At 38.1% G+C, this 25,311-nt stretch overlaps 1 pseudogene; it reads right to left on the bottom strand.

The window, feature by feature from the left end:
• LOC100730061 (calcipressin-1-like) overlaps window positions 1-22,446 on the bottom strand; it is a 29,618-nt pseudogene extending 7,172 nt beyond the window's left edge.
• Window positions 22,447-25,311: the final 2,865 nt, after the last annotated feature.

Here is a 25,311-nt window from a genome sequence, read left to right as displayed (position 1 = left end):
TGGCTTTTAAATCCTGATACACTATTAACAATGTCCTTTAATTCCTCCCCTTTCCCTTTCTCAGAGTGCTTTGTATATTTTGGGTCCCACTAACTCCTTTAGTTTTTAGATTAGGGGACAACCTGTTATCTATCTAAGTGATGTTGAGCCTTTTTACCCTGAGCTTGATCTTGAGCTGTATTCCTTTACTTACTAAAGCCTCAAGGTTTTCCTTCCTTCTAGCTGAGTAGTTCTCTACTGCACAAAAGTGTCATGCCTTTCCAACCTATCTGCTGCTGCTGGGTGAGTGGTCCCTATTTCTCTCTGGTTCCCTGTCACATATAGCATCGTTTTCTCATCTTTAACTTCTAGTTTATTAACCCTCTCTCAGGTTGAGTATATTTCCTATTCAGAGCATCTCAATGGATCCTGCCTCCTAATCTATTCTGCTTATGTTTCTTTTTGTTAGTGTATCAAGGCTATCTATCTTAGAGATCATAGCCTTCCTTCCCTGCCTCATCTCTGCTATTCTATTTTTCTGCTATTATTTGTCCACTTTTCTCCTTCATTCCACTGTCTGCCCCATTCATTGAGGCCTCTCTGCCACTGTTGCTGGAATCCTGGTATTTTTTCCTCTCTCTCTCTGGAATGTCCTTCATTTTTTTTTTTGTAGGGTTGGGTTGGTGGCCATGAACTCCCACAGTTCCTCCTTGTCTCAGAAACATCTTGTTTCTCCATTAATTTTGAGAGGGAGTTTCTCAGGGCACATCAATCTGGGTTGGAGGTTATTTTCTTTCAGGCTTGAACTACTTCACTCCAGGCTCTTCTTGATTTGAGAGTTTGTGTTGATACATCTGTCATTATTTTGATGGATTTTCCTTTATAGGTGATCTCCTTCTTTTCTCTGACCACTTTTAATATTCTGCTCTTGTGGTGAATTTCTGGGATCTTGATTATTATATGTCTGGGTGTAGATCTGTTTTCGTTGTAGATGGCTGGAGTTTTGTATGCATCATTTATCTGGATATAATTTCTTTTTCCTATGCTTGGGAAGTTTTCTTTAACTATTCCTGTGAATAGCCCTTGTAATTCATTTGTGGTTACTCCTGCTTCTTTGCTCATGTTCTTTATTCTTAAGTTATAGATTCTCTTGTCATCTTCTAGCCTTTGAATTATTTCTTCCTGGTTCCTTTTTAGTTTTAAGAGGTCTTTTCTTTCATGATCACATATTATAAATCTCTCTTCAAGTTTCGAAAGGCTAACTTTAGTTTCTGTCAAAGCATTTTGCCAACTTTCAATGAAGTTTTTAGTTTCCTGGTAATCTCTTTGGATCTGTTTCATGTATTCTAGATTTTGTTTATATTCTTCACCAAAGGTTTCTCTTCTTTTTCTGGGTTCATCCATTCTTTCACCTGTGTCTTCTTGAGAAGGGTTTAGCATTTCTTTTATTAATCTTTTTATATCTTGTTTCGCTTGGATTACAATTTCAGTTTTAAGTTTGTCTATGAGGTCACGAAGGTATTTCGTTATGTCCGCTGATGCTGTGTCTAATACTGCATGATTGCTACACTGGTTCTCTTCTGTATTTACCTCTCCTGGACTTATTTTCCCAGGGTCGGCGGCTAGAGGTTTTTTCTTATTTCTTTCTCTTGCCATGTTTTTGGTTTCTTTCAGACAGGTGTGTTGTGGAGGTCCCTGGCCCTCTCCCTGGCCCTCTGCTTACACTTTTTCTAAAGCATGCTGGCTGGGGGCTGCTGCCTTCTCCAGTTTGCTGTTTTTTGAGGTGCACACAGGGACTGTGGCCTGGCCCCACTTCTCTGAGCCAGTCAACCTGCAAGTGTTTTCAGCACATTAGTTTGTGGTGTGGTGGATGTCACAGGTTCAGGACAGTTTTGTCCCTGGCTATTGGGTCCTGACCAGGGGCATGACTCAGCCCAAGCACATCCCACCAATCCTCTCTAGGCCAGGGGCAGCTGACTGATGCCACAGTGGCACTGGACTCAGGCCTGTCCTGCCCAACTCCAAGATGCCTTCCAGCCGGCCACACTTGCCACGGGACCCAATCTCCAGCACTCACTGAGAATTAATGCAGCTCTTCACCTTGGCTCCAGTCCACGCTGCTCTGTGTCCTCCCACCAAAGGCCCAGGACTCACCAACTCCATTATCAGTGGCTGCAGCTTTAGCGCCAGGGTGAATTATCTGAGTCCACAGCATCCCCAGCACAGCACGGGACGGGTCTCAGTGAGCACGTCCGGCTCCAGCCCTCCACCTGCATTTTTCCTTCCTCTTCCTATTTTTCTTTTTCTTTCAGTTTCCTCCTGGTGTTGTGAGAATCCCTCTCCACTTGTCCAGCCCTCTCCATGTTGTCAAATTCCAGCATCTGAGCTGTCTTTCCCAGAGAGGCTCTCTACCCTGCTACCTACCAAGCTGCCATCTTGTCTCCGGTCAGTTTTTAATATTTTGTAATGAGTTTTATATTTTGTTTTCTTCAGTGTGTTTGTATTTTACAGTTGTGAAAATGTTATTGTGTTAGCCTTTGCATTTGATACTTTTTATATGGTATGTTATTTTGGTTTCATTTTCTCATTTTTTGACACAATATAAATATCTCATATTTTGGAGTATATATATACATAATCTATACTTAGAAAGATCTCAATATCACTGTAAACAAGAAAGATTTTCAAAATATTAGAATGTATGAAACTGAAACACAACCAGAGGATTTAAAACACTGGGCCGTAATAATTACTTATCCACATGAAGTTGACATGGCTGTATCAATGAAATGGCTTTATTTTATTAATAATTTATTGTTCATTAAGAGAATGCTTGGTGGATTTTACCTATTTGTTTGCTGACAATTCACTAAAAAGCCTGATGAGCCAACAGAAGACTAGGAATAAATAATATAATTAAACACTAAGTAGCAGAAATAAGAATAGGTTTTACAATTCTGAAAATTGTTTTCGTCTTACTTTGCCACCCTGAAGAAAATCATTTGATAATATCGACCTTTCACAATTTTGGTTTTATTTTTTGATGAGTGAAAGCTTTACATGTTTCATACGCACACTTGATGTTTTGACAAAGATATACATTTTGAATGATTATGGTCATCAATGCATTTAATGGATTCATAAACTCAGAATTTTTTTTCTCATTTTAGTGTGTAGTTAGAAAATTTCAGGTCTATTCTACCAGCAAATTTAAATTGTATAAAACATTATAATAGGGCCAGGGGATTTAGCTCAGTGGCATAAGCGCCTGCCTTGCAAGCAGGCAATCGTGGGTTCAATCCCCGGTACTGATAAAAAGACAAAAAAAAAAAGAACTGACAAATTAATTTCCTTCTTTGCTGAGTGTAAATAATTCTCTGAATATCCCTCCTGTTTTCTTCATTTATCTATTGAGTGACACTTAAATTATTTCCATCTTGGCTATTCTGCAGAATGCTGCAACACAGGAGCTTACCCTCAGGATTCAGACTTTAATTCCTTTGGCTGTTTATACAATAGTGTCATTAAACCATAGAGTGGTTCTGGTTGTTTCCTTGTTTTTGTTTTAGGTTATTTAGACATCTACACACTGGTTTCTCTTATGGCTGAACTGATTTTGATATCCACGAACAGTATAAATGTTCTCAAGAACCAGGCACAGTGGCACATATAATCCCAGCACTTGGAAGGCTGAGGCACAAGGGTCACTAGAGTTCAAGGCCAATCTAGCATATATAGTGAGTTCAAGTCCAGCCTGAACTACATTGCAAGACCCTGTCTCAAAAAAAAAAAAAAAAAGTAAATAGAAAGAAAGAAAAGAAAATATTTCCTTTACATTTATCATTTGCCTTTTAAAGATTTTTTACCCTAATAGGTATGGGTAACATTGTAATTTGACTTAAATTTGCCTTACACGACTGCTGTTAAGCACCCTTTCCTCTGCACTTGTGTGACTTGACGTGGTTTGAGGGTATCCTCCAAGAGTTCACGTGATAAAGGCTTGGATATTGCTCTCTTGCTTGTCATCTCGTGATCTGACCTCTCCCTCTCACGCACCCCTGCCTTTGTGAGGCCATATGCCATGTGGCTCTGAGGTCCTCACCAGAGCAGAGCTGGTCCTGGCACCATGACCCGAAAACTGCAGAAACCTGAGCTCAGTCAATCTCTTTGGAACGTCACCTGCCTCAGCTACCTCATTCTACTGACAAAAGTGGACTAATGCTTGGTAATGTCTATGTCTCCTTCTATATCATTTCACTTTGTCACCTTTTAAAATTGGGATGCATTTTTGTGTGTCTGCATTTGAGTTGTATGGGTTCCTTACATACCTTTGGTGGGAGTCCCCCATCAGATACAAGCTCTGGAAATACTTTTCTCAGTGTATATGATGCCCTTTCATTTTGTTATTTCCACTGCTGTGCAGAAGCTGTTTAGTTTGCTGGAGTAACACTTGTTTATTTTGCTTTTATTGCATATGCTTTTGGAGTCACATTCAGTGTCTAGGAATTTTCCTCCTAATATTCCACCTCCAATTTTGTCTTTCAGGCTGCTTCTAGATTCAAGTCTTATGCTTCATTTTTTATGTTTAATTATTTAATCCATTTTTATTTGGGTTTTGTGTGTGGCGTAAGGATTCCATTTCCTTCTTTTGCACGTAGATATATAGTTGTCCAACAGCATACATAAAAAGGTTGCCCTTTTTCTAATGTGTATTCTTGGTTGCTGTCATGGGATGTATCCAGATGTCCCTCCAAAGCCTCACTGCTCAGAGGTGGGGCTTTTTGGAGCTGGCAGGATCTCGCACATACTATACTGAGATAAAGGGGTGTAATACTAAACTGGTCCGCTGCTTGGAATTAGCATAATTCTAGGTGTGACTGATAGAACAGAGAAGACAGAAGCCCAAACCTGAGTGTGGATGGCGCCCCCAGAAGACTTGTAGCCTAGATGCAGTAAGAGGGAAAGGCAGGCTCGCCTCTTCCTGTCCTCTGCCTGCCGTGGCATGATTGTTCCTCCTTTGTGATGCTCCTCTGCCATGCTGCCCTGCCTTGGAACCAGCCGACTGTGGATTGAAACATCCAGAAACTGTGAGTTAAAACACGAACCCTTCCTTCCTTTAAATTGTGAGTGTTGAGTGTTGTGTCTCACTAATGAGAAATGTCACTAAGACAGCGCCTTTGTTAAACATTCACTGGGTACGCACTAGTGTCTGTCAGGCTCCCTGTTCTGTTTCTGTTCATACGCTGTTCTCTAATTTCTCATGGGTGTCTTTTGTTGCTGTTTATTTTGCAATGCAATACTATTCTGACTGCTGTAGCTGCATAATCTGCCTTAAATTCAAGTATTATATTTTGATGCCTTTAGTTTGGCTCTTCCTTATGAAGATAATGTGGGTGTTTTTGTTCTTTTGTATTTGCATTTGAATTTTAAGATTTTTTTCTATTTATAGGAAAATGTCATTGATAGTTTGACATTGATTCTGTGGGTTGTTTTACACAGCATGGACAATGGACAATTTTTGTTTTTTTTTGGTACTGGGGATTGAACTCGTGACCTTGTGCTTGCCAGGCAAGTGCTCTGCCGCACAGCTATATCCCTGGCAGCACGGAAATTTAATATTATTCAGTTTTCCAATCCATAATAATTGCATATATTTCCTTCTATTTGTGGTTGGATGTACGTCATCATGTTTAGTAATGTTCAGTATACACATAAATTTGATTAAAGTGCTTAAAATATTCTGTTCTTTTGGAAGTTAGTATAAATTGGAATATATCCTTCATTTTTTGGATAAAGTATAAAGAAATGCCTTTGATGTTATTATGTGGATTTTATAAAACTCCAATGAGTTTATGTTATTTTTTAATTTTACTTTAAAGAGAATAAAACAGAACAGAACAAAGCAGATCAGAATAAAACAATGCAATTAACACAGGATTTCAAAGTAAGACAAGAAGAAATCAACAGTGGTTACCATAGTGTCTCTTGTTTTCTTCAAAATAGTTGTCCACATCTTCACACACAATGAATTCAAACAAGGTAAAATAGTATAAACAAAACAAAAAGAATGAAAACATTACAGGTCTTCAAAACCAGACAACAGGAAAATCAACAATGGCTGCCATGATGTCGCTTGTTCTCTTCAAACTAGCTGCCTATACCTTCACACATATTGAAATTAAATAATACAAAACAGACCAAAACCAATCAAAACAAAGAATAAAAGCATTAGCAGACTTTACAACAAGGTGAGAGGAAATCAGCAATGGCTACCACAATGTCTAGTTTTATTAAAAGTAGATGTTCCTACCATCACATATAATAAAATCAATTCTTGTAAATTTTTTAGGAGAAGTTTTAGGCATGTATAAGCCTACACCTGTACATATATCCTTTCTGTATTAGAGGGAAAAAGCAAAACAAATTATGAGAAAAACAAGAAACAAATAGCAATAACAAAGAGCCCCAAACAATGACTACATAAGCTTTCAAAACGAGGTGGCAGGAACATAATTAAGGTTGTTCTTTTGCATAGTTATCTGCAAAAGAGTTACTCAGATTACCAGATATAAAGATGAAAGTTGATCTAATCTTACGAACATTAACTGTTTTGTTACAAGAACTAATAGAATCATCTAGTACATCTTACATAGTACAATCATCTTAGCTATTTTAACTGTGTATATACAAATTTATATCTTTTTTCTTTTCCTTTCCTTCTTTTCTCCACTTCCCTGACTTATTTTTCCCCTTGAAGCAGTTTCTTATCATTTACAATATTTATTGAAGATTTTGTATCTTATTTACTCTTTCAGTTTCTTACACTAGGGAGACAATACAGTATTTATACATGTGATTTTAACTTATTTCACTTATGAGTAGGCCTCAAGTCACATGCATTTACCTATAAAAGCCTCACTGTGATCCTTCTTTATAGCTGAGTAGTACTCCATTGTATAAAAATACCACATCTTTTTCTATCCATTCCTCAGTTGATGGGCATTTATGTTGCTTTCAAGATTTGCTATTACAAATTGTTCTGTTATAAACATGGGTGCACATATGTCACTGTGGTATGATGCGTTCAGTTCTTCTGGGAATATGCCTAGAAGTGGAATAGCTGGGTCAAATGGGACTTCCAATCCCAGCTTTCTGAGAAATCTCCAGACTGACCTCCACAGTGGTTATACCTGTCTGCACTCTGACCAACAGTGCAGGAGAGTTCCTTTTTCCCCACAGCCTCTCCAGCATTTGTTATTGGTAGCTTTCTTGATCCTGGCCATTCTTTCTGGGGTGAGATGGAATCTTAGTGTGGTTTTAATTTGCATTTCTCCAGTGACCAATGATGCTGAACATTTTTTCATGTACTTATTTGCCATTTGTATTTCTTCAGCTAAGAATTGTGTATCCATCTCAGGTGCCCATTTTTGGATTGGGTCTTTGAATTTTGAGGACCTTATTTTTAAAAATTCTTTATATGTTTTAGATAGAAGTCTTTTTCTGAGGAAGAGTTGACTAAGATTTTTTTCCCCCAACTTGTGGGTTTTCTTTTCACTCTGTTGGTATTTCTTTTGACATACAAAACCTTGTTAATAAAATGAGATCCCAGTTATTGATTCTGGGAAGTATTTCCTATGCAGTTTGATTTTTGTCCATGAATCCTCTGCCTACCCTCAGTCTTCAAGATTTCTGTCTACTTTGTCTTCCATCAGATTTAGTGTTTCTATTTTAATATTTGGATCTTTGATCCATTTTGACTTCAGTTCAGTGAATGGTGATAGTCTTGGGTCTAGTTTTAGTTTTTGGCATATGGAGAGCCAATTTTTCCAGCACTACTTATTAAAAAGGCTTTTTTTCTTCCAGTGAACATATTTGGTACCTTTGTCAAAGATAAGGTGGTTGAGTGTGTTTGTAGTTGAGGTTGTACCTTCTAGTCTATTCCATTGATCTTGAGATCTGTTTTTATTCTAGTACCATACTGATTTTATCACAGTAGCTTTGTAGTATAACTTCAAGTCAGGGATTCTGATGCCTCTTGCTGTGCCTTTGTTGGCCAGAATTGCCTCTGCTATTCTAGGTTTCTTCTAGTTCCAGATGAATTTTAGGAATGATTTCTCTAGATCTGTTAGGTATGCTAGTGGTATTTTGAATTGGAGTTGCATCAAATCTACGTAATCATTTTGGGAGAATGCCCATTTTCACAATGTTTGTTGTTTCTACACATGAACAAGGAATGTCTTTCCATTTTTTGAGCTTCTATTCAATTTGTCTTTTCAGAGTATTGTAATTTTTACTGAATAGCTATTTTATTTCCTTTGTTAGATTCATTCCTAAGTATTTCATTATTTTGTATGCTATTGTGAGTGAAGGGTGTGGCTTTTTTTATTTCTCTCAGTGAGTTTGTTGTTTATTTACAGGAACGTTATTGATTTTTGAGTGCTGACTTTGTATCCAGCTACATTACTGAATTTGGTTATTACACCTAAAAGTCTTTTTTCTTCTTACCTAGAAATCTTTTAATGGAGTTATGGGGGTCTTCTCTGTAGAGTATCATGTCATCTGCAAATAATGATAATTTAATTTCTTCTTTCTCTATCCTTATTCCTTTTATTTCTCTCTCTTGTCTACTTGCTCTGGCTAATATTTCCAGCACTGTATTGAATAGGCGTGTACATCCTTGTCTTGTTCCTGATTTTACAGTAAAAGCTTTCAGTTTTTGATCATGTAATATGATGCTGGCTGTTGGTTTGTCATAGATGGATTTTATTGGATTGAGGTAAAGACTATTCTGATTTTCTGTAGGGTTCTTATCATGAATGAGTGCTGGATTTTATGAAAAGCCTTTTCTGCATCTATAGAAATGATCACATGATCCTTATCTTTGGCTCTATTGATATGGTGGATTAAGTTTACTGATTTGCATATGTTGAACTACCCCTGCATTCCTGGGATGTATCCAACTTGGTCGTGGCATATGATCTTCTTGATGATTTACTGCACTCTGTTTGCCAGTATTTAATTGAGAATTTTTGCATCTATGTTCATTAGGGAGATTGGCCTTTAGTTCACTCTCTCTCTCTCTCTTTTTTTTTTTTTGGTTGGGTCTTTCTCTGATTTTGGTATTAGAGTTAGCAAGAATTGCTTCCCTTTTAATTTCATTGAAGAGTTTGAGGAGTGTTGGAATTAAGTCTTCCTTGAATTTCTTGTAGAATTCAGCAGTGAATCCCACCAGGACCTTGGCTTTTCTTTGTTGGTAAGGTTTTAATTACATTTTCAATTTCATTAATTGAAATTGGGTTATTCAGCAGTTTTACATCTTCTTGATCTAGCTTCACTGATTCATGTTTCTAGAAATCTGTCCATTTCTTCTGTGTTAGCAAACCTATGGCAGTAAAGGTTTTTCGAGTAAGTATTGATGATCTTCTGTATTTCCACAGTGTCTGCAGTGATTTTGCTCTTTTCATTCCTTATTGCATGAATTTGAGTTTTTTCTTTCCTTTTTAAAAAAATAAGGTTGGCTAAGGGCTTATCAATTTTATTTATTCTTTCAAAGAACCAACTCTTAGATTTGTTAATCTTTTGTGGTATTTTTTTAGTCTCTATTACAAATTTCTGCTCTGATGTTTATAATTTCCTCCCTTCTTTTGGCTTTGGGCTTGACTTGCTCTTCTTTTTCTAAATGTTTGAGTTGTAGCATCAGGTTGTTTATTTGTGTTCATTCTATTTTCCTGATGTGGGAATTCACCGCAATTAATTTCCCTTTGAGGACTGTTTTCATTGCATCCCACAGGTAAGTTGTATTTGTATTTTCATTTGCTTGTAGATATTGTTTAATTTCTTCTTTAATTTCCTCTGTGACTCATTGATTGTTCAGGAGTGTATTATTTAATTTCCATGTGTATATGGAGTTTGTGCAGTTTCTTTTGTTATTAATTTCTAGTTTCATGGCGCTATGATCAGATAATATGCACGGGATAATTTCAATTCTTTTGCATTTACTTAAGCATGTTCTATGGGCTATATGGCCTAATTTAGAGAAGGTCCCATGTGCAGATGAGAAGAATGTATATTTTGATGTTGTTGGGTGGAACACTCTGTACACAACTAATAAGTCCATTTGTTCACACCTTTGATTCAGTTCTGTTATTTCTTTGCTGATTTTCTGTCTAGTTGATCTGTCTCTTTGTGTCAATGGTGTGTTAAGGTCTCCTGTTATAATAGTGTTGCTGCTTATCTGATTTTTCATTTCCATTAATATTTATTTTATATAGCTGGGTGCTCCCATATTTGTATTTATATATTTAAGATTGTTGTCTCTTCCTCTTGTTTTCCTCTAACTAGTATGTAGTAACCTTCTTTATCTTTTTTGATCATTCTTGTTTTGAAGTTCACTTTGGCTGCAAACATAATAGCAACCTCTGCTCTTTTTGGTAGGGGGTTCCTGTTGCATGAAGTATTGTTTTCCATCCTTTGACTTTGAGTCTATGAATTTTCCTTTAGGTTTGATGGGTTTATTATATACAGCATATGATTGAACGTTGTTTTTCAATCTGTTCTACTAGTCTGTTTCTTTTAATTGGTGAATTAAGGTCATTTACATTAATGGTTATAACTGATGTATAAATTGGTTTATTTTTGTCATGTTATCCTTCTGCTGTTGGCTCTTTACCTTTCCCCTCTGCTTAATTGTTTGCCTTGCGTAGTGTTTTTTTTTTTTTTTTTTTTTCTGTTGGTGTTCTTGAAGTTGTGGCTATTTTTATGTCTATCTAGAATATCTTTTGGTATTCTTTGGTGGCTATGAAGTTCTTCAGCTGTTCTTTATCCTGGAAGTATCTTATTTCTCCATCCATTTTGAAAGAGTTTTGTAGGATACATCAATCTGGGTTGGAAGTTGTTTTCCTTTAGGATCTGAAATACTTCATTCCATGTTCTTCTGGCCTTCCCTGCTTGTGTTGAGAAGTCTGCTGTGATTCTGATGGGCTTTACTTTATAAGCGATCTGTCTCTTCTCCCTAACAGTTTTTAATATTCTGTTTGTATGTTGATTTTCTGGGATGTTGATTATTGTATGTATGGGTGTAGATTGATTTTGGTTATGGTTAATTGAAGCTTTATCTGCTTGATTTATCTGTAGGTTAGTTTTCTATTCCTTCTGTAAATAGTCTTTTGATATCATTTGTGTTGTCACCTTTTTCATTTACCTATCAATCTTATAGTTTTTCTTTGCATTATCTTGCAACTGTTGAATCGTTATTTCCTGATTCTTTGTTATTGTAAAAAGATCTTTCTTTTCTTGTTCACTAGCTGCAATCTTGTTTTCCAGGTCTGAAATTCTATCTTCACTTTCATTGAGGTGGTTTTTACAACTTTCAGTGGAATTTTTGATTTCCTGTATATCTCTTTGAATCTGTTTCATGCATTCTGTTTCTCATATTGCTCGTTCAAGGTTTCCATCTTTTTGCAGTGCTCCTCAATTTTTAAAACTATGTCTTCTTTAGATATGTTCAGCATTTCTTTTTTACATTCATCATTTCTTCTTTTACCTGAGAGATTACTTCTGATCTGAATTCCTTCACAGCTCATGGAGTTGTTTCTTTACTTCAGTTGCTATTGTTTCAAAACTTTCAGGTGTATGGCTTAAATTTTCTTCTGTGTCCATGTCTCTTAGAGTTGCTTGAGGTGGAAGTTTGAGATTGCGTTTTGTTCTTTTGTTTTGTCATTTTCCTGTATTCCCTTGGAGGAGCTGAATGTAAGGTCTCAGCTACTTCTAGAGTTGACGATATCTGTCAGTAATTCAGGGAGTTTCCCCAGCTGAGTGGTGGTCATTAATTAGGCCTCACCAGGTGTAGTGGCACTCGAAGGCTCCTCAAATGTAGGGAGTATGCTGGACAGGCCTTCAGCACACCTCACGTGGTACTGTGAAGCTCCCTGGCTGCTTGAGGTTGCTGGATGGGACTCTGCCAGCTTCTGAGTGGTGTACCAGGGCTGAACAGCTAGGTGGAATACACTGTGTGGTCCTTCAGCTCGTGCCACAGAGCACAGCAAAGCTCTGCAGCTGCTTGGGGTTTCTGGGCGGGGCCTTACCAGGTTCCGAGCAAGGCTGGACGAGGTTCACTGTGCTGGCCTTTGGCTAGCACTGCTGAAAGCAGGCAATCCCTGACCACTTGGGGTTGCTGTGTGGGGCCTAATCAGGCCCTGAGCAAGGGGTCAAGGTTGCACGGCTGGATGGGGTTAGCTGTGCAGAACTTCAGCTTGTGCCCTTATCAGTTATTTTTAAGAGATTTTTAATTAGATCTTTAGAATCTTTAATATACAAGTCATGTGATGTGGAAACCAAGATATGTTTTTCTTCTTCCTTTGTAATGACTTTCTCTTGATTAATCTTTCTGGTTAGGACTTCCAGTATTATTTTGAATAGGACTTGTAAGAATGACCACCCTTGTCTTATTCCTGACCATACAAGAAGCCTTTCAACCACTGAGCATGATGTGACTTTCCAGCAGCATCCATGAGTCCTGGGTGTGCTGCATACAAGTCCATGTGATGAGTCCAGCTGTCCAGCTGGGAACAGCACCTGGATGCAGTGTGTTCAGTGGGAACCCTGTACCACACCGGCCTGCTTATTAGGAGCTTCCATACGTGTGAGAAGGGACGCAGGCCTGAAGAGAGAGCATCAGGCCAAGGCAGCCAGACCTGCCCCACTCTGCCCAGAGTACAGCATGGGCTCTTTTGCTGAGAAGCTGAGTTATGGAGCAGGATGGCTGGATCTGGTCTTTCCTCCCCTCTGGTTTTCTCTCAGACACTATGATTGCCTCTCCCACAGCTGGTCAATGTTCCCTGCATGTTAGGTCTCTGGTGCAGGATCCCTGCAGCCACTCCATTCAAGGTTTGACCTCAGTACAGAGGCCTCACATGTCAATTCAAAATGAATACATCTGATCTATAAATTCCACACAAAGGGATTCATTTGAAACAATAAGATTTACAGATTCATATGTTCCCTTCAGCTTTGTGATTTTTAAAAAAAATTTATTCTAAAGAGAATAAAACTCAACAAAATAAAACAGAATAAAGCTAATTTAAAAATAGTGAAAGTGACACCAGACTTCAAAACAAGATAATAGGAAATCAACAATGGTTACCATAATGTCTCTTCTGATCTTCAAACTTGCTAGTCATACCATCAGACTTAATAAAATCAAACAAAACAGAACAGAATAAAACCAATCAAAACAGAACGTTGAAGAAAACAAAAAAAAAAAAAACCCAACAAAATGGATAAAATAAGACAGTGGGAACAATATTGGATTTCAAAAACAAGACAGAAGGAAATCCCTTATATTTGGTATATTGCATATAGTTATCCTCTAAATAGGTGCTTAGACTGCTGCTTTAGGCCTGCAAAGTCAATCAAATAATACAAGTATTAATCTGTTTTTGTGCCTCAGTTGCTATCAACTCAGCCTGTGATCCTCTGAATAAGCTGGTTGCTTGGGGGAGCAGGGGCTCTTCCTTTCTTCCAGTCCACAGTCCAGCAGACTCACAGGAAGGGCAAATTGGCTTCTTGTGTCTCTTCCCAGTGCCACATGGCCACTGCTGGCTCATGGGAAGGGCCAATCGGCTTCTTTTTTCTCTTTCTGGGCTCACATATATGCAGCTGGCTCATGGGAAGGGTGAACTGGCACTGTGTTATGCTTTTGACAAATCAGAAATCTTAATGAGGCTGCTGAGGCAGCTGTACCATATTAGCCACTGGAAATGCTCAAGAAATGGGTGGTTGACTGAGCTGTGTTCTTAGTTTGTACCTGAGGTGACAAAATAATTTATGAAGAGAGGCAGTCTCTCTACTCAGCAGCAAAGAAACAGCCAAACTTCAAAGGGGAGGACACAAAGGAGGAGCACCTTGTGGAGGCCCCTGCACCTTGCTGAGAAAATGTTTTTTCCATTCACTCTTCATTGATATTCCATTTTTTAACTTTATCATAGTAAATATTTCTTGCCTTACAATCAATTGCTTTAAGATTAAAAACTGAATAATTCGCTGAATATGTATATGATTTCAAAATGATAGATTTTACCGATCTATATGTGATTAAAATATTCATAATGTAAACCTCTTTGAAGCTCATCGTATGAAGATATAAAAAGCTTATCACAACTCAAGTGCCACTAATGGTTAGTCATCTCTCTCTCCTCATACACAGATTGCTTAATGTATGTGTGTGTGTATGTGTGTAGATTTAGACCATACATGTTATTTAAAAAAACTGAGACCCTTCATCAAATCTTCCACACATTCATGTATCATTTTCACATTAACAGTATCCTTATCTTCTTTCCCTATAGGTCCCTGATGGACACGGCCAGATTGTTCTATGGATGTTACAAGTTGGTGTGAGCTCTAATGAACACATTTCTGTGGTCAGTCTTTGTAACTTTCTATACTGTCCTCGGTTTTGTTTTGCCTGTAGGACAGTTCTGCCATTTCCTTGTGGGTTCTATCATTTAGGTCATGCACTAGGAATTCCAACCCCAAAAGGATGAAAATATCCATTGTGGAGTCTTTTTTTTAACCCATAAAGTGCGGACTATTGCCTCTGTTCACCAAAATTAAGATGAGTCTGTTCTTTCCAATACTACACGGACAAGATAAATGTCATGGCAGTGATGTGAAAAAAATGCAGAATAGGTAAATCACAGGGACAGAAAGATGATTCAAGCCCAGGAACTAGCAGCTGGGAGAGCAGAGGGACTGTTTATCAGTACAGAAGTGAGGAAAATGTTGTGGTACTGGACAGTTGTGGAAGTTGCATAATACTGAGAATGTACTTGATGACACTGACCATTAAATCACACTTAAAATTAATGTATGTACATAAACCAAGAAGTAACGGCATCAATCAACACAACAATCAGTGCAACAGCAAAGGAAGGAAAGGCAGTAATGGGGTAGAGGCTGGCCACAGATAGAGGTCAGGCATGATGCAATGTGTGGAACCAATAGGAGCCCCAGGCTGGTGGAGAAGTGGTTCCTAGCACTGGTTCTCATGACAGCATCAGACCTGGAAGGGGAGCTGCAGGTGGAGCTGGCACAAGCTCTGTAGATGGGACTTGAGCTTGGGCTGCTGGTGGCCCTGAAGCTAGAAGAGAAGAGGTCACCAACTGTCCATGTTCCTTCCAGCTCTGTCCTCCAGCCCATTCCGGGAAGTCTTCCCAGACTGCATCCACTCACTCACTGACTGATGACTGTTTCAGTGCTCTCAGGCTGTCACAACACCTGGAAGCTCTCTTTGTGCTCAGCACCATTCCCTCCCACAAGCCACCAGGCACATAACTCAGTCCTTCTCACGCTGCTTTCTGGCTCAATGGGTTTGAGGGCATGTCTTAGTAACTTTTCTCTTATGACGAGACAAAATACCTGATACCTAAAATTAAAAGCAGAAAGGTTTACTTAGTCCACAGTTTATAATAGTTTCAGTCCATAATCTGCTGGGTGGTGCATCATAGAAAGGCAACAATTCTTGGTGGCAGAAGGCAGAAAAATCAACAGGCAAGGGAGCAGAGACGAGACTATTTCTCTCCTTTATATTGCACATAGGCTACCTTTCCTAGGGTGAGTGCAGCACTCATATCTTAATCCTATCCAGAACTATGCCAAACCAATCAGTGGAGTGATTTACTCACACACCCTTAATCCCTGCATCACTCTAGATTCAGCCACCTCTGCAAAAGATTTTTGGGAGACATATAGACACAAACCATAATTATAAGAGGGTGCTACCATGGGGTCAGAGTGGTCCATAGTGGGTTGAGTGGTCCACCTGGCTGTGCATATTCAGCCTTGAGCCAGAGGAAGAAGACAACTCTGGGAAGACAAATGGGTAGAGTTTGAGGTCTTTTGTCTCCCATTGCCTACCCCAAATGTGGAGATGTTGGTCTAGACAATACTGAGTGGGTAAAAGAAGGTTTGTGGGAGGAGACCATGAGGAGAGTGTGACCACCTCTCCCTTCTTCAGTGAAGCCTGGCACTTAACTGCATGTGGCCTCTGTAAAAAAAGGGAGGATGTCTACTTTGGCATATGGCATGTGTTTCATACATGTCTGTGTAGGAGCCAGCATTGAAAAATATTATATGAAGCACTTTGCATCTAAGCTGTGATTGTGGCCATCCTGACAGGTCTGCTGAGAAGAACTCTGCAGAAGGAGTGTGGCTTGGCTTGGAGGGAGGCCAGGCTTCTGTAGTCTGGGATGTAAGCAAATTTTCTGTGCTGTTTCCAAGTCTGTCTATTCTAGTCCATCAGCCAATTCCAAATGCTAATCAGCTCAAGTAGAACACGTACTTTCCTTGAACTATCTTTTGAACTCCTTTCTTGTAGAATGCCTTTTGTTCTCATTTAACAAAGAACACTTTGGTTCTCATTATGTACTTAAGACAGTGTGGTCTTTTAATAAACAGAGTGGCCATCAGCCCTCTCTTTGTGTCATGAGTCTTTTTTCTTCAGATGGCATGAGTCATTGGAGATCGGTGCCATCATCCCCAATATTGACTGGGGAGTCCCAATATTGGGGAACTACATTTAGTGACCCTGAAATGATCTTCAACATAAACAGGAAGTAGGTGAGTAAATTCAGGAAATTCCATGTATTTGGAAATACCCTACTGGATAGGATATCCATGTTTGTAAGAATGGGTCAGAATTTGACCTGGGAGTAAATTTTTCTGAGCTATTCATATAAATACAATCCCATCAGTATTACAGATTATTTGTAACTATTTAAAATTGCTGCTCTTGGTTTCTAAAGATAGGCTGTGGGAAACCACTCAGACTGCTTCAAAGCTCAGGGGCATCTAAGGACACCTGAGGACATGACCCTGCTTTTCTAGTGAAGGTGCACAATGGGATACAGTTATGGAACCATGATTTATCACAGTAAACATGCACGGCGGTTACAGCACTATGTAAGAATGTAAATACGCGATAACAACCGGTATAAGAATTATACAATAAAGACACAGGTGGCTCTTGCTCTTGTTCTTGTGTTTTGTACTCTTCTCTGCTATGCCCCATGCTGCCTGCTGTTGTTGCTGATGTCTTGCACAAATAGGTTCTTTAACCTTGAGACCTCACCTTCAAAGATCTCGCTTGGGCTCCTGAACAGGCTGACACAGACACAACACGAACTAGAAAAAATTTTTTAAATGGGTACTTGACAGAGGAAAAATAATCTCACCTGAGATCTCTTCTACTTGGAACTCAGTTCAGTCAGTTTTAAATCCATTATGGAGGAGCTTGCAGTCATCAGCTCCTGCTTCAGGCACAGGAGACAACAAAAATAAATATGTATGTGAACAAAATAAAATGCATGAGCCCAAGGTCACCTGAGCTCAGCTGGGAAATAGGGGAAAGAGAGCAGTCTAATCTAAAAACAAAATTAAATTTATGTGGTAACAGGCAAAAACATGAGAAAGCTACTTAGATTTAGTGTACCAGGATACACAGGTGGTGTGACCCACAGGAGCTCCTCCTAAAGCTGGGGCAGCTCCAGCTTGGGGAGAATGGCCAAAAAGACGTGTCAGGTCTAAGGAAGCTTTATTAAAAAAAATCAAATTATGAACTTTAACTAATTGATAAATTTACCTTTTTTTTTTTGGTGCCGAGGATTGAACATGTTTGCCAAGCAGGCACTTATGCTGCTGAGCTAAATCTCAGCCCCCAATAAATTTACCTTTGGTTTCCTACTTGAGTTGATTAATTGGGGTTTTTAAAAAAACATTTCCTTTATATTAAAAATTCTTAAATTTACAGAATTAACTTGCTCTTTTCTTTGGTCTATCTTGGTTTAACATAAAAACATTGATTCAAGTTTCCTCAGAGATCTGTTGTCAGTAAGCTAAGTTCATTATAAAAAAAGAGGACCCTTTAAAATTCAAGTGACTAGCAGGGAGAGCCAGATGCCAGCTCCTTCTGGCACGTGGGCTGGGAAACAAGAAGAGCCAACATCCTCCGCTCCCTGCCACCATACTCGATCAGCTGATCCAGAGAAACACAGGCTATTGAGGTAAAACACAATTTCATGCTGTAGTGTTTAGTATTTCACTGACTTTGCAGGTCTAAAGCCAGTAATCTGCTCATCTATTCACAGGATAACAATACACAGTTTGGTATCTATGGGAGATCTCTTTCTGAAGGTGGCGGCCATTATTAATTCCCTATTATCTTGTTTGGAAGTCCTGTATCATTTTCATTACTTTGCTGGGTTGGCTTTTATTCTGTTTTGTTTTGTTTGATTTTATTATGCCTGATGGCATGGACAGCTATTTCAAAGATAACAAGATATATTATGGTAGTCATTTTGGATTTACTGTTGTCTTGTTTGGAAGTCCTTTATTGCATTCATTGTTTAGTTTTTATTGGTTCTAGTCTGTTCTTTTTTGTTTGACTTTTACTGTGTATGAAGGTATCTGCAGCTATTTTGAAGACAACAAGAGGCATTATGATAACCACTGTTGATTTCCTATTGTTTTGAAGTCTTGTGTCACACTGGTTTGTTTTGATTGGCTTTATTCTGTTTTATTTTGCTTGTTTTTATTCTCTTTAAAATAAAATTCAAATGACTGTAGTCATTTATTATAGAAGATTTATAGTAAATGGAAAAATATTAAAAAGACTATACATATAAGAGATATACTTTTGATGTAAGAGGATTCTGTATGGTAAAAATTTTGTTCTGCCAAAGAGATCAAAGGTATGTTAGCTTTCTACTCCCCTTAAAATTTGATTTTTTTAATTACAATTTATTTTCAAGATTATCTTCCCCTGTTCCTCCAGAAAATGATCCATTTGGCTCTCCACATGTTACCAAAAGGAAATGAAAGCCTCCAACTCAGACTGCTGCAATTCCCACCCTAGCAGTCAAACCAGCAATTAAAACTGTTACAATAACAAAGCAAACCATTTTCAAGCAGCAAGGCTGCTAGAGCTGTTTGAGCCTGAGCTGGAAAAGCAAAGTTCCTTCCTTACAAGGAACCAGTGCCTATAACCCGGCTACTCCTGTAATAGCAGGCAGTTTTAAAAACAAGCCATGTAGACACAGAACGTGCACATACATCCTCAAACTTTTGCTTTTTCTGGCCAAAAATAAAATTAGCTAATAAATGTTGGTGTTTGAAAAGAAACAAAGGATTTTTAATTTAATACACCATCTAAAATGTTTTTTATTAAAATATTAGTAAAAGGGGAAGCACTTCTTTTGCTACTTCTGAATTTCATACAATATTTCAGGACTAAAAAAACCCACAATAAAAACTTTACAATTAGAGTCTTATTTACGTTACAGGAAAAGTCTTTAAAAAATAACTTCAGTATCTTTATCTGTAATCACTAAGCCATTTGTCCTGATATTTCTATGTTTTAAATTTTGTTTAAAGTTCAACTAATAGTTTGAGAAAAAGTGCTACATGCATTATCCTTTTGGAAAAACTTTCTTCTTTTGTGTTCTTGCTAGTTTCTTTTTCATTTTATCTAATACGTTACATTTGGACTCAGTTCTTGACTTCAACAATGATGCATTGTATAACTTCCTGACTAGGAGGTTCTCTTTGGATTTTAAATCTCCCTGTCTCAAGTAAAACAATAACATTTGTCACTTACCGCAAAAACCATCTAAAGTAATAAAATAATCAGTGATGTTTGATCTTCTGTTGTAGCCTAGCTCTAACCAATGCGCCCCCATCTTGTTCTGTATGCACCGCACAACCCCCTCCCCTCCCTATTCTTTTTAGGTTAAGTCTCCATTTCCTGTAAAAGTTTCAGTTTCTTGTAACCCCCACACCCCCTTCTGCTTATCTGTAATAAAATGTGCTGTTCCTTAAGAAACATTTAACTACAAGGAAATTACAGGATGTCTTCCTAATCTAAACTTGCTTGTTTGCAGGGTAACTTGCTTGTTTGCAGGATGTGCCTTTCCCCAGAGGATGTTTGCCTAATCTAAACTTGCTTGTTAGCCCAACCGTTACCTGAACCTTGCTCTTCCCAAGAACTGTAATCACCGTGTTCCTGTTTTGTAGTGCAACACAAACCCACCCCCTCCTTGCATTGTGAGACCAGCAGCTGTCTGATTTTTTACAAGATAAAAATCCTGCCCTTTAGCTGTTAGGTGCGCAGTCTTCCATATTGGCTACCGAGGCTGCGTCGCCAGGCCGACCTAAAATAAAGCCTTTGCTCCAAATTTCTTAATTTCTTGTTTCCTTGGATTTTATTCTGGGGTCCGAGCTATCACATTTTCCATTCACCCTTCCCCCAAAACAGTCCTGCTAATTATATTGGTCATTTTTCTCTTTTGTTTTCTTATAGCAAAGATGAAGTTTTATATTTTCCTTGTATTTGTTTTACACTCTGCCACAATTACTGAGGCACCAAAACAACCTTTGCTACAGTCAGAGGTGTGGTTGTGCTTGACTAAAAATGTCTAAGATCAATTTGTTGTCTCATACATGTTATCATTAAATACCGCTTAAAAGATAATTGTTAGTCTGTACACTGTGTGCTTTTAAAAAGTCACCTCAAGACTGAAATGTGGTTATTAGTGATAAACCACTTCTACCCTAAGCAAAAGCTAATCAAAATTTTCAAGGTGAGATAAAAACAGTAAAAAGTAGGGCTGATAATAATCCACGCACTAAGTAACTTAACAAACACCTTGGGCAAATTTAAAATTCACAAGTAAAACCACAGCCCTGCTGGTCTCAAAGCTCAGTATGATACTCACCTCTGCAGTGTGAAATGGCTTTTCCAGCATCGCATTCGCCCTAAGGTAATTAACTCTCTTATCCCTACGGCACAATTAGTACCCAAAAGATGACACCATTGTGTGCAACTCATTAGATTCCCATGAAGTTACAATTCCTTGTTCACAAAATATTGTTTTTCTCAGCTATTAATGAGGAACTTAGAATGACAGGCAGCTCTTGACATTTTGTGGCTGAATCCACAGATGTGCCAGTGGACCCATTATTAAAGTTTCTCTCATACATTTTTACCATCTCCTATGCTAAAGGAAGACCCACTGAGACAGCTTCATAAACAGATAAAAAACCCAAAACAGCAACAAAAATAAAAACAGGTAAGACAGTGGCAGCTCTGTTTGCTGATGGTGCAGGGTGGTCACTCTCCCCACACTAGATTATTCAACTTGCAAAGCTCACCACAGTCCACCTAGCTTTATCTTTGTGGCCCGACGCAACTTGGGTTCTAGCCATATAGCCTCAGTGGTACCCGTTCTAATGGGTACTAAGCTCCTTTCTCAAGATGCCCCCAGTAAAATCCATATACAGTACCTCCTGGCTCTCCAGACCACTATTCGTCAGTGTTCTGCCTGCCTTTATTATGCAGTGCAGCCACCTGCTAGTTTCCTTGGTTTCTCCCTAAGGCAACAATGGCACTGCTGCCCCTGAGGCTTTACCAGAGTCCCCTTTGGTGTCTTTTTCTCACTCCCAAATATTTCATGACTTGCATCACTGCATTGCTTTGGCTTTACACTGCCACTTCACTAAAACTCAAGCTTCCTCTGCTGGGAAAGGGGTGACTGTTTGCAGTTTATTTTCCCTTGGCCACCCTCCTGTGGTGGGCCAGCTCTCCAGTGCTTGTGCAAATAAGGTCAATCATATTTGGCAGACTGCTGTCACCCAATTCATGCCTTCTGGGCATCTCAAGTATTTATGTATGTCTGTGGACACTTGTTTAGGTTTTCTCTATGACATAGCTCTCCAAAAAATTAATGGCAAAAATTCTATTCAACATGTATTAAAAGCCGGGCGTGGTGGCTCTTGCCTGTAATCCCAGCACTTGGGAGGGTGAGGCAGGAGGATCATTGAGAGTTCGAGACCAGCCTGGGCTACAAAATGGCTCAAGGCCAGCCTGAACTGCACTGCAAGACCCTGTCTCAAAAAAAAAAAAAAAAAAAACAAAAGACAAAAAATAAAAAATAAAAAAATAAAAACTGATAGTGGTCCAGAATTTGAAAGTACTGTTTTTAATAACTTCCTTCAAAATTGGAATATTATCCATATTACTGGCCAAGCTACCATAGAACATCAATGTAGAACGCTAAAATATTACTTAAATAAATTTTAAAAAGGGGGGAAGGCCCCCTATAGGAATCATCACATACCAGTCTTCATCCTACTGTTTTCACTTTCAATTTTTAAAAACTTTCTTCTGAAGATGTTTTAACTTATCAAGGCCAGCTTCTCCCTTTTGCCTTTGCTTAGCACATGGCACTTATTAAACAGGATACGTCTGACCAGTGGAAAGGCCCCTTCCCCGTAAATTGTGGGATGTAGGGGATCTGCTTGTGTGCTTACTGATAATGGGCCCCAGTGTGTTCCCACCTGATGGCTGCGGCCATCGATGGCCTCAGGATAGAAAGCAGCTAATGGTCCCGATGAAATGCCTGATGATCCACCCATTTCCGAGTGTGGTATTCTGCCAGGCTCGGAGGGTTAAGTGTTCTTTTACGGACAGATGCAACAAGAATATGAAATCCTCAAAAAGATGTCAAGCAGAAGTATCTGAAATAAAAACCTGTATAGTATTCATACATCACAAAAATGACCAGTGTGAAGACAGAGTGCCTGATATGGAGGACAAAATAGTGAATTACAGTAAAGAGCTCAAGAAAGAACATAAGAGGAGACTATCCAGCACTACATTGCAACAAGAGGACCAATCTAAGATTAATTGCAGTTAGAGGAAAACTAAAAGATAACACAGATGAGTTCACTACCAGGTTTACAGGAATCTGTAAAAGAATTCAAGATATAAGTATGTGACACTTACAGAACACCAATTCTGATGGGTCCTGCTTTTGTTTGCAGTCATAGCCACTAGAAAAAGAAGTTGTCCAAGGCACAGCTTTATTACTAGGTATCCAGTAAAAAATCCCAGAATTTTAAAAGCAGCCAGAGAAAAATAAAAAATCACAAAAAGGTAAACCAATTAGAATCACAGCAGATTTCTTGACATATACCCTAAAAGTCCATAAGAGCTTGAGTGAAGAATTTCAAGTCCAAAGATCAAATAACGTTCAGCCCAGATTAATATGCACAGCAAAGCTATTCTTCAAAATAGATGGAGATGAAAAAGACCATGTCTAAAAATCTATGAGTGTTACACCAGCTCTAGAGAGAATACTTAAGACTATTCTCAACAGAAACAAAAAAATAGACACAGCTGAAAACCCAGGGGAAACTTGTTAGGTCAATGGATAAACAGCAATAAAAACATCACAAAAAGAAAAAAAATGATACACGAACAGATAAAGAAAGCAGTGATAGTAAACCAACATATCTCTGTAATATCTCTCAATCTTAACAGCCTCAACTCACCAATGAAAAGACCCAGATTGACAGACTGGATCAAAAATCAGAATCCAACAGTCTGTTGCATTCAAGAAACTAATTCAACCTCCAAAATAGTCATTGACTAAAGATGAAAGGATGAAAACAATGTTTCATGCACCAGGACCCCCCAAAACAAGCAGGGATTGCAATTCTATTATCACGTATGATAAATTTCAAGCAAAAACTGATTAGAAGTGACAAAGATGGTCACACACACTACTTAAGGGAACAATCCAAAAATAAGAGATAACACTGATAACCATATATGCACTGAAGACTGGAGCACCTATCTTCATAAAAACTGCTAAATTAAAAGATCAGATAAACACTAACAGGATCATAGTAAGGTATCTTAACACCCCACTTTTGCAAAGAGGTAGATCAACTAAACAAAAATCAATAAAAAATTTCAGAGCTGGACCATACTGTTGAACATATGAATTATAGGATTATGTATATAGAATACTCCACCCCTCTACAACACAGTATACTTTCTTTTTAGCAGAACATAGTATTTTTCTAAAATAGATCACATATTAGTCTCCAAAGCCTGCTTAAATAAATATAAAATAATGGAAAGTATTCCATGCATACTATCAGGTCACTGTGCAATAAAAATAGAAATCTACTATAGAAATCTTAGAAAAGGCAAAACTCCTAAGAACTTAACAACATACTCCTAAACTACTAATGAATCACAGAAGAAATCAAAGAATAAATTTAAAAATTTCTTAAAATGACAGTGAAACCTTGGGTATAGTTCAAGACTAATTGTAAGGGAAAAACTCATTACAAGCAAATAAGAAAACAGAGCAAGTTTACTTTTTAATTTTTTTATTTCAAAGAGATTAAGACAAAAGAGGACATAACAAAACAGATCAGAACAGAACAATGTAAGCAACACAGTATTTCACCACAAGACAACCTGTAATTAACAGTAACTACCATAATGTCTCTTTCTTTGAAATAGTTGAGCATAACTTCATATAAAATAGTATCAAACATAACAAAATAAGGTAAAACCATTCAAGAGAATGAAAGCTTTACAGGACATTCAGAACCAAATAACAGAGAATGAATAATGGCTACTCTATTATCTCATTTTCCATAGAAAATTTGTTTATACTATCGCACAAAATAAAATCCGTTAAGATACAATATGATGGAACCAATGGAAACAGAAGAACAAAAGTATGGTAGGACTTCAGAGTAAGATGATATTAAATCAGCACTGAATATTATAATATCTTGTTTTCTTCAAAACAGCCATTCATACTATCACAGATAATAAAATCAAACAAACCAGGATATAATCATTCCAACTAACGAATACAAACATTTTAAGGCTTCAAAGCAATGTAATGGGAAATCAGGATTACCATAAACCCTTATGTACTCTTACCATTTCTTACACTATAGAGACTATATGGTATTTATACATGCGAGATTGATTTATTTCACTTATGAGTATGGTCTCAAGCTGCGCCCATTTATTGATAAATATCTCAATGTGATCCTTCTTTATAGCTGAATAATACTCCATTGTATAGAAATACCACAACTTTTTTATCCATTCCTCAGTTGATGGACACTTGGGTTGTTTCCAAGATCTGGCTATTACAAATTGTGTTGCTATAAATATGGGAGCACATATATCACTGTGGTATGATGTTTTCAGTTCTGGGAATATGCCTAAAAGTGGAATAGCTGGAACAAATGGGACTTCCAATCCCAGCTTTTTGAGAAATCTCCAGACTGACCTCCATAGTGGTTGCAGCAGTCTACATTCCCACCAACAGTGCAGGAGAGTTCCTTTTTCCCCACAGCCTCTCCAGCATTTGTTGTTGGTAGTTTTCTTGATCCTGGCCATTCTTTCAGGAGTGAGATGGAATCTCAGTGTTGTTTTAATTTGCATTTCTCTAATGACGAATG

The sequence above is a fragment of the Cavia porcellus genome, unplaced genomic scaffold, assembly GCF_034190915.1.
Source record: "Cavia porcellus strain 051 isolate PalLab524CR breed Dunkin Hartley unplaced genomic scaffold, mCavPor4.1 scaffold_32, whole genome shotgun sequence".
Taxonomy (NCBI): Eukaryota; Metazoa; Chordata; class Mammalia; order Rodentia; family Caviidae; genus Cavia; species Cavia porcellus.
This window is presented reverse-complemented; position numbering and strand designations above follow the sequence as displayed.